At 41.1% G+C, this 10,928-nt stretch overlaps 1 long non-coding RNA gene across 1 annotated transcript in view; it reads right to left on the reverse strand.

The window, feature by feature from the left end:
- LOC140385978 (uncharacterized) overlaps window positions 1-7,561 on the reverse strand; it is a 94,540-nt gene extending 86,979 nt beyond the window's left edge. The window contains exon 1 of the long non-coding RNA XR_011933499.1: window positions 7,279-7,561. This is a non-coding gene — a long non-coding RNA (uncharacterized lncRNA). The remainder of the gene's footprint in view (window positions 1-7,278) is intronic.
- Window positions 7,562-10,928: the final 3,367 nt, after the last annotated feature.

A 10,928-nucleotide genomic window follows, 5' to 3' on the forward strand; every position in this document is an offset into this window, starting at 1 on the left:
ATTAATGGCTTGGGTCACTGTCTGTGCGGAGTCTGCACGTTCTCCCAGTGTGTGCGTGGGTTTCCTCCGGGTGCTCCGGTTTCCTCCCACAGTCCAAAGATGTGCAGGTTAGGTGGATTGGCCATGCTAAATTGCCCTTAGTGTCCAAAAAGGTTAAGTGAGTTTACGGGGATAGGGTGGAGGCGTGGGCTTGAGTCGGGTGCTCTTTCCCAAGGGCCGGTGCAGACTCGATGGGCCGAATAGCCTCCTCCTGCACTGTAAATTCTATGAAAACCTGGCCAAGCGCTAACAATGACAGCAACTCACATTTATATCGCTCCTTTAGCATGGTGAGACATCCCATGGTAGTTTCACATGAGATTCATCAAACTAAATCTGACACCAAGGCACAAAAGAAGGTGAAATTAGACAGCTGATCAAATGCTCAGTCAAAGACTAAGGTTTTTAGGATGATAGAGTGGTGGAGAGGGCTATTTAGGGAATCAGAGAATGGAGGGCAGATAGGCAGCTGAAGGCACGGCTGCCAATTGGAAGGTCACCATTGGAAGAGCACATAGATCTCTCAATGTTGTGAGAGTGGAGGAAGCTGCAGAGAGAGGGAGGAGAGAGGCCAAGGAGGGATAGCATACTTTATGCATGCACGGTGATGTTTGCAGGTGGGATTCAAATTACGTGAGTCCCATTGACCTCATCTGCAAAACGGTCAGGATAATAGGCAGCGGACTGGCAGCGCCCATTGGCTTTTTTATATCACCGTTACTATCTTGTCTCTCACCTTTCCGTGGCGATATCGGTGCCTCGTCACCAGAGGGAGAGAAAGGTTCTGAATGCTTAACCATTTTCAATGTGACTTTTACTGCAGACTGAAAACTGCCAAGTTAGTGGATTTTTCATGGCCTACCTGTAAAAACTCCAGTCTGCCCACTCCACAATCAGTGATTTGGAAAGTTAGATTGAGAAAAGGGGGTGCTTCATTGTGTGATATTGACTTTTCAAAAGGGCAACAAGTTTCACTTTGTTGAACTCTCCACCACCTACATGAGCATGCAACCATTGATTGTTGGCAGGCTATTTGGCAGCAGGGAGGGGTTGGGGTGGAGGAGGGGCAGCTCCTGCTCAGTCCCAGTTGGGCCTTCATCCAACAGTCCCAAGTATAAGGAATCTCAGAATTGGGCAGAATTTTGGGCCAATTTTCCACTTCATAATCCAAAGGTATTGAAGCCATATGAACCACCTCGGCTGGTTATCCTGGCAGAGATCAGCTTACTCGCATCTACCAGAGTTGACTAATGGGACCTCTTTTTGTGGTTCGCTGAGGAGGTATATTGAGCCAGTTCTCAGTAAAGTGTGCCAAATCACTGCTTAAACAAAAGGCATTCACAAAACCCGCCACAACAGCTTGAACAACACAAAAACAAAGCTGGTACTACGAACCATAATTCCCAACAACCGATGGAATTTGAAATAATCATAACAAGGGCCCTGAATTTCCATTGGGGTAGCCCTAATTTCCCACCCTTACATCCATTCCTACCAGATGTCCGGTGGTTTGTCAATCTCCTGTCAACGTTACTTTGGCAGATTGAGACTACCACAATCTACTTTATTTCAAAAATCCCAGGGCTAAGAAAGTGACTTTACACGAGATTGCAAACAGTTACACGACAGATATTGCAATGTTGCAGAGTGATTTTGATATCATGCTTTCAGGTCATAAAGAGACCCCAAAACAGTACGATAATTTTACACTCCTGCAGCTACGTACTGGACGCAATATGAGTGCATTTATACTGTAGCTCCAATGTCAATTTCTGTTTGGCATTGATGCTAGATGCCCAGTGTAAATCCAGTGGTTGAACACAATCGGACTACAGAGCCAACTGTGGTGGGATGCAAAGGAAATTGGTTTCCCGTTTAATTCTCCTTCAGTCTCAGGAGTAACCACTTTACTCAGGGAGTGGTGAGAATGTGGAAGTCACTCCCACATGGAGTAGATGAGGTAAATAGTATAGGCACAAAGGAAAAGCTGAATAAACACTTAAAGGAAAAGGCAATGAGAGGTTTTGCTGATGAAGATGGGTGTGAGGAACCTTGTGTGGAGCATTAACACTGACATGGAGCAGTTGGGTTGAATGGTCTGTTCCGCTGCTGTAATTTCTCTGTAGTTCCATATAAAGCTCCTGGGCACTGCATAGACTATAAACCCATACGAGTACCAAATCTAATTTGCAAAGTGTTTAAAATGTATGGTGGACCTCCAGGACACTTTGTAAAAACGTTTCCTGGCATTAATTTAAATGTTTGAGGCATTCGCTGGTGAGATAGAAATCTGTACAATCTGTCTATAAGTGTGCAGAGCTTTCCAAAGGGAAAACAGTTGGACCTTCAGCCAAGCAGAAGCCACCTATGCAGATGAAATATTGCCAGGCTAAAACCTGATTTGCAAATACTCGTCTCAAGCTGTAAGTACATTGTAAATGTACGTTATAATCACAACTACTGGAAAACAAATTTATAGTTTTTTTTAAATTCTAATTTTAAACGTTTTCACTGGATCTGCTGGGCACACTTAACTGAAGTAAAATGCCCACTTTCTTGCCAACGTGATGCTAATTATTAACAACAACAACTTGCATTTATATGGTGCCTTTAACAAAGTACAGTATCCCAAAGTGCTTCACAGAAGTGATTCTCAAACAAAATGCACAAGAAGAAAGAATTGGAGGAATGCAGACATCTGGGAGGGTTGTAGGGAGATTATGGAGATAAGGAGAAGGAAGGGCAAAGAGGAATTTTTAAATCCAGGGTTTTTCCCAAATGAGAGACAATGTGGCTCAGCGAGCACAGGGGTGAAGTGTGAATGGGAGTCGGTGTGAGCTAGGATACAGGCAGTGGTATTTTGGATGAATTGACAGACGGCAACAGGTGGGAAGCAAACAAAGAGAATGTTAGAATAGGCCAAGCGAGAGTTAACAAAGTAAGGATCATGTCATCAGCAGGAGATGGGCTGAGACAGGAGTAAATATGGACAATGATAAGATGGATGTCAGCATTAAAACATACACATTAAAACATAAACCAAATGTGGTACAACTGCTCACAATTTATTGAAATATGTCTGGGAGGAATAAAAATGCATTGTATATTTATTTTCTCAGCTTCAACTCTCTCTTTTTCTCCTGAAGATATTGATCCAAGTTAGGGAAGAGTTCAAATGGTCACCCTCCAGCATCTCACCGTAATGGTTATTACTTGTACGTAAAGCTAAATAGTGAGTAAAAAGAAGCAATTCCACATGGGGGCATTGCACCAGTGGTCATGCTCTGCCCTAATCTGATGAACGCACCATGCACCTTCCCAGTGGAGGTAAGTCAATAGGAATTGGCATCCGCGATGTTTATTTCCTCCTTTGTAGCCCAGGGTGCTGAAAGATGCTTCTTAACAGTAGCAACCCTACTGTCATCCCAGTGAGGTCAGTCAACTTAGCACTGCCTGAAACTTCCTGCATTCTCTGAGCGCGAGTCTTCCCTTTGCTTTTTCAAAGTTTTTTTTCTTTATTAAAATACATTTAGAGTATCCAATTCATTTTTTCCAATTAAGGAGCAATTTAGTGTGGTCAATCCACCTAGCCTGCACATCTTTGGATCGTGGTGGCGAAACCCACGCAAACACGGGGAAAATGTGCAAACTCCACACGGACAGTGACCCAAAGCCGGTATCGAACCTGGGGCCTCGACGCCATGAGGCAGCAGTGCTAGCCAGTGTGCCACAGCACCACCGTGCTGCCCTTGCTTTTTCCAAGTTAACCAGTCGCATCTCTACTCTACTCCAGAGTGACGTTTTACAGTTTACCCACTCATCCACAATTTGTTGTTTCTTATAATCTAAAATAAATGTCTTTAAGAAATGGCTTTTGTATGCATCACAGATTTAAAAAATCTCTATGAAACTGCCATTAAGCCAGACAGCTTTAACTCTCGACTGACTCCATGGACTATTATCCTTCAAAATAGCATCAATTCTGGAGCCACACTGAAATAGGACAGTGTGAGTAATGTGCCTGTAAGGTTTTGTTCAACCCATCATTACATATTGATAAAAAGATTTTTGAGTATTAGACCAGAAGTTTTTTTTTGTAAGTGGGAAGTCATGTTAAAAAGCATCCTTCACATGTCTCGCTACATTTATTTAATTTAAAATGACGGTGAATGTTGAACATGAGAGAGGAGTCTGGCTAAAATAAACATTGAAAAACCCTGTTAAAATATTGAAACAGTCAAGAGACATGTGGAACCCAGTTTATCAATGCTGCGGTCTCCTGAATTTAAGGCTTAGTTTTAAAGGCGATTACAGTAATAATTTCAAATTATCACAACACAAGTGAAAGAACAACTGAACTGCTATGAATGATCGTATTCATCATGAGGGAGGATTTCAAACCCAAGGGCAGAACTGTGCAGAGTCAGTAGCAAAGAACTGTCTTTGTCTATTAAAATGTTATTTCAGAGATGGAATGTGATCCTCACCACACTCTTTTAAGAAAAGGGGGGACTTGTAATCGGACTTTATCAAGATTACTAAGGACATAACAACGAGGGGTAAACTGCGTTTCAGTTTAACATGGCTACAGGAGAGGCATAACACATTAGAAAACGTTGGCTAATTATTACAGCAAAAGTAATGATGGTGTTCACCTCATGGTTTTGAGCAAAATCATGCTCAGCTCTTGGAAAAATCTGACACAAAGTCGCACACACACACACAATTTATTTACTGAAATAAAATTCTGCACTGGTAGGTCAACAAAATATGCTTTTGCTTTCTGCATTAATTGTCTATCAAATAAAATTTGAATTATTTACAGGCATGCGAGTAATTGTATATCGGGATACTTTTGTTTAAGAATAAATGGTGATTTTTCATTATTATGATCATTTTGTTTTTGAATTTCTAAACACTGATTTTCAACTGAATTTTAGGAAGCCAAAATTGAGTTTAAAAGGTGGTGAATTTAAATCAGATAAGAAGTGATGTTAAGAAATATCTTCCACCTTACTGCACGCAACCCTTTATTTAATGTAAATTGCGGGAGAATGTTAGAAGCTAGAAAGGGTTTTGCCTAAAATAAACACCATAAGACACTGCATTTAATTGGTTTAGAGACATGCAGAACCCACTTTGTCAACGCTGTGGTCACTTGACCTTAAAACAAAGTCTTAAAGGGCATGATGGTAATAATTTCAAAGGTAGGAAGGCGGTTTAAATTTAACCATATTGTTAAGTGTAGCCAAGACTCTGGCCTTGTTACTGTCTTAATGGAACATGTTCACATTGCACTAAGTCAAGACACCCGGTCGAAATGGTCATTCTTAATCTTTGCCAAAAACATGAGCACTGTTTGATAATATTTCTGTGACAAACATGTGGTGAGTCACATGACAACACACCTCTGCTGTTGAGGTTTTTTATTGTTATTACTCCAATAGTGACATTTGACCTTTTTTAACTGCCTGTGTGTAGTGGAGTGTTCAGAGCTCACACCTGGTGTATGTAATAAAGCACAGCATGCATGAATAATGAAGGAATGTTTGTGAAACTTCACTGAGTGGCAACTGCCTGTGACAAGCTCTCTGCCACAACCAGCCAGCCCTCTCAATACACGCACAGGCAGATATACAAAAGAGCGAAGGAACTTGTTAAATTGTTTAAATAATTAATCAAAAGCAAGGCAAATATATCTTTTGTTTTCAACTAAAATGGTAGCTTTGCAAACCACAGCAATTCTATCGACTGACAACAAATGAATTTCAGCAACAGTTGCCCAAAGCGAAGTCAAGTAATAAAATAAAATAGTTGCATAGGCACTTTCTATTTCTGGACCATGTTCACAATCAGTTTTACACAATTCATCCCCTCTTCAAACTGCAATTGTCTTTATTCACAAATGTAACCGTCGCCTTCAATCGGGTTGAATAAGCACTCAGTTATTAAAAGTAAAGCCACATTAATACAAAATTGACAAAGATGGTTTGATATGCTGAAACATAATGCAGTGCATAGAGAAAGGAAGACGCCAATCATGAATGTGATTCAACTATTAGTTAAGGTTAATCAAATTAGCCACTTGTGTTTGCCAGTTATGAAGTTCAAATATGTTTTTTTCCCTTTCATATTATCCATGTGAGTTAAACAGGATACAGTCAGTAGAATATTGCTTATTCTTGCATTTTTAGGCTAAATTAATTGATTTTCTTTCCCGCGTTTAACCTTTGAGTGATTTTTTAAAAATGTATTTCACATTTTAATCTGGCATCACTTTCTTCGACAAAGTTTCAGCCAAATAAACTCAGATATTTTGGGGAGGGAGAGGGAGGATAGCTGAGAACTGCAAGAACAGCGGGTTAAAGAGATTGAGGCTGCAGACAGTTTTTTTGAGAATAAGGTTCTTGTGAATTTTCAAGCTCACCCCATGCAAATGCAAAGAAAATGCACAGTTAACTGAGTCCCAATTTCATCGCTCTTAATTGCCTGCAATTCAATGTAATTTGCAACTCTAAACCTAACAAATATCTCATTTCATCATCTGCATTGAATCTAAAGCACCTCACTGTTTACAGATGATTGAAAAGTTACCTGCAATCAAATAACTCAAACATTTTATGTCTAAGTTAAAATACTAATTAACCTGAGCATGTTGATATGTTTTACTGGATAAATGAGGAATAGATTTTTACATTGCTGATGGGCCATGAAAGGGGAAGAAAAGCTTTGATCTACACGTTGTCTGATTTAAATGCTATGAAAATCGTTTGCAACTCATAAGTAGTTCCCCAATGAAAATGGAGTTTTATCTAATACAGGAATTTTAATATAATTTTTTTTTAAATAATAATTTCAAAATGCAAGCAACCTGTTCATGCAGTTCACATGTGTGTGTGTGTGTGTGTTTACCTTCTTGTCTGAACAATTGCAACCAAAGAAAGTTTATATCTTGCTCAGAAGAACAATCTATTATGTTTGCTGTGCATCTATCCAGAATCAGAGTGGTAGGTGTTTGCGGTGCCTGCTGAATAGATTGTAAGAGATTGATGTGTGCTCCAAATGTGACCTTTCTTGATAAAGAGTATCATCGCATCCCTTTTGCCTTTAACTTAGCAGTAGCTACCCCACCTTCCTATCTGGAGTAGCACACAGTAGAAGCTGCGTGCACAACCTACAATCGCCTTTACTCTCTCTCCTACAGACACATTAGATCAGACTACCAAGTGTTATACGAACCCTGTTTGATGCCTGCATCACTTGGAATACGTCTGAGCAATTGACAGCGTTCCTCCTGCCATAGCAGTTCAGGAGTACCTTGCAGGAAGCAGACAGATTGCGTCCATGGTGCCCCAGCTGTAGTCCAACTAACGAACATCAAGAAAACAAACGTAATTAGGGTGGCCTCAGTAATTCACAACTCTTGGGCTTCGAAAACAAAAAGGAGCAAAAAATAAATAAAAGGAGGCGGACGAGAAAACCACGCCGAAATTTCCTGAAATAAAGGCAATTCTTCATGAATATGACCTGCTCCTTTATAATAAATGTCTGGCACGCACAACTGTGTAATATTTAATATAACCCGGTGCAAAACGTGTAATCTGTCCATTGGTCTATAATCTTCAGACTTTGTTTAAGGATTACAGAACACTTCCAGAGACTCAGTTTCTGATATTATTTCGTGCAATCTATGAGGGGGGGGGGGGGGGGGGGGTTCAAAAGCGGTTTACAAAGTACAGTAGCACAAAATATATAGACTTTTACTTTCACTAAAGTTAAACGGCGGTTGTTTTGGGGGGGGATTGAGGTGGGACATTAATTCTTAGCAAAGGTCATTGCGCCTCTGAGTTCAAACTGCGAATAAAAATCTCGGTGGCACTATTAAAGGATTTTGTTCTGGCGGAAACTTTAAACCCAGGTGCAATATTTTGAAAAGTTGTGGCGATAGCGGCTTTCTTGCGAGGGCTTTTCCACTGTGATTTTCCTTGTGGTTGCAAGACTCTGCAGGGGGGTGGCCGAGAGATTTCAGCCGGTGTTATTATTTTGCCGATTGTGCTAGTGGAAGAATGCAAGTTTCCTCTATAAGGTGCGCGGGCGGTAAAAAAAAAAAAGTACATAGTCATCTTAACTCAGTGTAAAGTCAATTTCATTGAAATTGAACCTTCCTCTGCCATCGTTGCCCTGAATGGGATTGTTAAATAATTGTGCGCCCCTTCCCCATTTTCAATTTCACACAATGCAGTAAACGCTAATAGACCCCCCCCAAACCCCGTGCTTTTAAAATAACGCCAATCCTGCCAACACAGGGCGGGATTTCGATATATACATATTTTGCACGCATCGAGAAATTGTGCGTTTGATTTTTTTTTTGTCGCTTGCTTCCCAGAAGCACAAAGCCCTTTTCCCAAACCGAGATTTAAATAAACTAAAACTCGTTCGGTGGAGAAGCAAACATTTCAGTTGAAAGCCAGAGAGGGGAGGGTAGGGGGTGGGCAGGAGGAGGTAGAAACAATAATTCCGGTCAGGAAATAGGAAGCAAGTCGAACGTTCCTTGTTGTCCTTTTTTACTCAATGGTTGGAGGAACTGATCAATAACTTTGCTAACTGCTTCGTTTGCCGCTGCGGGTTCGAGTGGGGCTTGGCAACAAAAAAAAAAAGTTGAAATTACAGTTTTGTTTTTCCTGTGTGTGTGTCTCTCTCTCTGCGCCCCCCCCCCCCCCCCACCCCCCTTCCTCTCCTCAAAACCCATCATCGGCCCAATAAAGATGACTTAGTCAGATAATAAAGCAGCGCTGTAATCGGGAGTGGATCTTTATTCGGGCCGCTTTTTGTAATGATATTGATAATGTTGGGATAGTGGAGTTTTTTGGGGGGGAGGGTTGGGTGGGGGGGGGGGGGGGTGCAGAAGCAACGGAGGAGTATGTCTGATAAAGCACTATAGCCACACCAGCTATTCATCATAAGTCTGTACGAAGCAGATAGGTCTAAAGAAATTATATTCTACTAAATAGTGTGTCTTCTTATCTCTCCCATACCAGGGGAATAAGGCACACTCCGATCGATACAATAGCTGCAATTCTTGCAATTATCAATAGCTGATTTTTTTTCTCTCTCTCTGGCTCTGACCGAGTTGGATTCTATAAGCTGGGCTAATAATAACCTTCTGGATGGGACTGCGAGCATCAGTCAAAGAAGAGGTCTCTTCGTACGGGGATTGAAAGAGAAGCTATGAAAAGAGTCTCAATAAGCAACCACCAAAAAAAAGAGAGAAAATAATGAATACAATTGATGTTTGACAGGGGGCCGTCTGATTTTGGCCGTGTTGCAGCGGCATTTAGATTTTCCATTTGATGGAAACATGTATCATTGTGATTGTTGAAGAATGACAGGCCACGCTATCAATTATCTGTCGGTGTAATAACAATATGTAATGTGGGTAAATGTTAATACCTGCCCCGTGAACAGGACAGATGTGTAATTAATTGCCGCTCACTTGGCTAATATTTCACACAAAAGCACACTCGCTATTTGCTTTGTGACTCGGAGAATGTGACCTGTAGTCAAAAAATAAAGCAATCTCTACAATTTCTCCACCACACCCTAACGCCCTCCCCAAACCCCCTCTCCCCCTTGGTCTAACCATCCGAATATTTGGAAACAGGCTAACATTTGTGTTTTGAGACTGGATTGGGGGGGATGAAAGTTATGATACAGGCGTAGCGATGTGCAAAAGCGAAGAGAAATCTTCGGACAAGCTGAATGCGTTGGGAGTTGCTGACCAAACGATTCTGCCTGACCCACCTTTAGAAATTGATCCTTTGTTTTCATATAAATCAGTTTGGAGAAGAAAAAAAACACTCAGCGTATGATTTAGCTCATGTAAGCATTAACTGACCCAAGCACTATTAGTTTTGCGGTCTTGTAAAGGTACAAAGTACAGTGGCTTGATAATTTAACCTGTCTAATACTTCCCCAACCTTATATCGCTGACGAATGGGGAAGTCGAGAGATTGGAGTTCGAAGATTATAAAGCATTGCGCCCCCCCCCCCCCCCTTAAACTTTAAAGGTCTGTAGGGGCATCTGTCGCTTCATACACTACCTATTTTCAAACTTGCCCTCAAACATATCAATGGTATCAATATCAATAAATTTAATTGCGATTTCTGTATATTTTAATTAAAATGTTGGGTGCGGACTCTGTGGATGAAGCGATGGTACTGAAGATTCATCAAGTTACAAGTGAAGAAACTCCGCTCATATTTGATAAATTCTCAGACTCGAATCCACACCCCACACCCCCCACACCACTCCCGATACTCCCAAGGAGCGAAACCTTTTCGTAATTCGAAAATTGAAATGATCACCGCGATGCTTTCGAGCTTAGTGTTCACATCTGAGCGAGGAGCATCGATGAAGATCCAATATATTACTTGAAAGGTTCTCAGACAGCACAGGAGCCTTTAGGAAGCAGACAATAAACACATCTACGATGTGAATTCGTTTTGATTTTAGGTTTTGTCGGCCAGGCGCCGCTGTGACAATCTTAACATTTCGATGGATTCCACCGTCTCACAAATCAGTGTCTTTTAAGAGTTAATTAAATCTCTGTAAAATAAGATGCGTTTCATATCAAGCAGTGAATCTTGAGTGTGAGTTCCCACTGAGGTTTCAGAGACCAGAGGAGAGAGAGGAGGAGGGTGTGGTAGGGGGGACATTGGTCCTAGCTTCAAGTTAACGAATGACTCTAATTTATTTAACATATATTCAAATGATTTCGCCCTAATTCGCGGAGGGCCATATGGTTAAACAGTTGGGTTTGCAATGTTGCCACACTTTTCAAATCACCGCACTGTCCTACGATCGCAGCGCTGTATACACGTCGCTTAAT

The sequence above is a fragment of the Scyliorhinus torazame genome, chromosome 11 (genome assembly GCF_047496885.1).
Source record: "Scyliorhinus torazame isolate Kashiwa2021f chromosome 11, sScyTor2.1, whole genome shotgun sequence".
Lineage (NCBI taxonomy): Eukaryota > Metazoa > Chordata > Chondrichthyes > Carcharhiniformes > Scyliorhinidae > Scyliorhinus > Scyliorhinus torazame.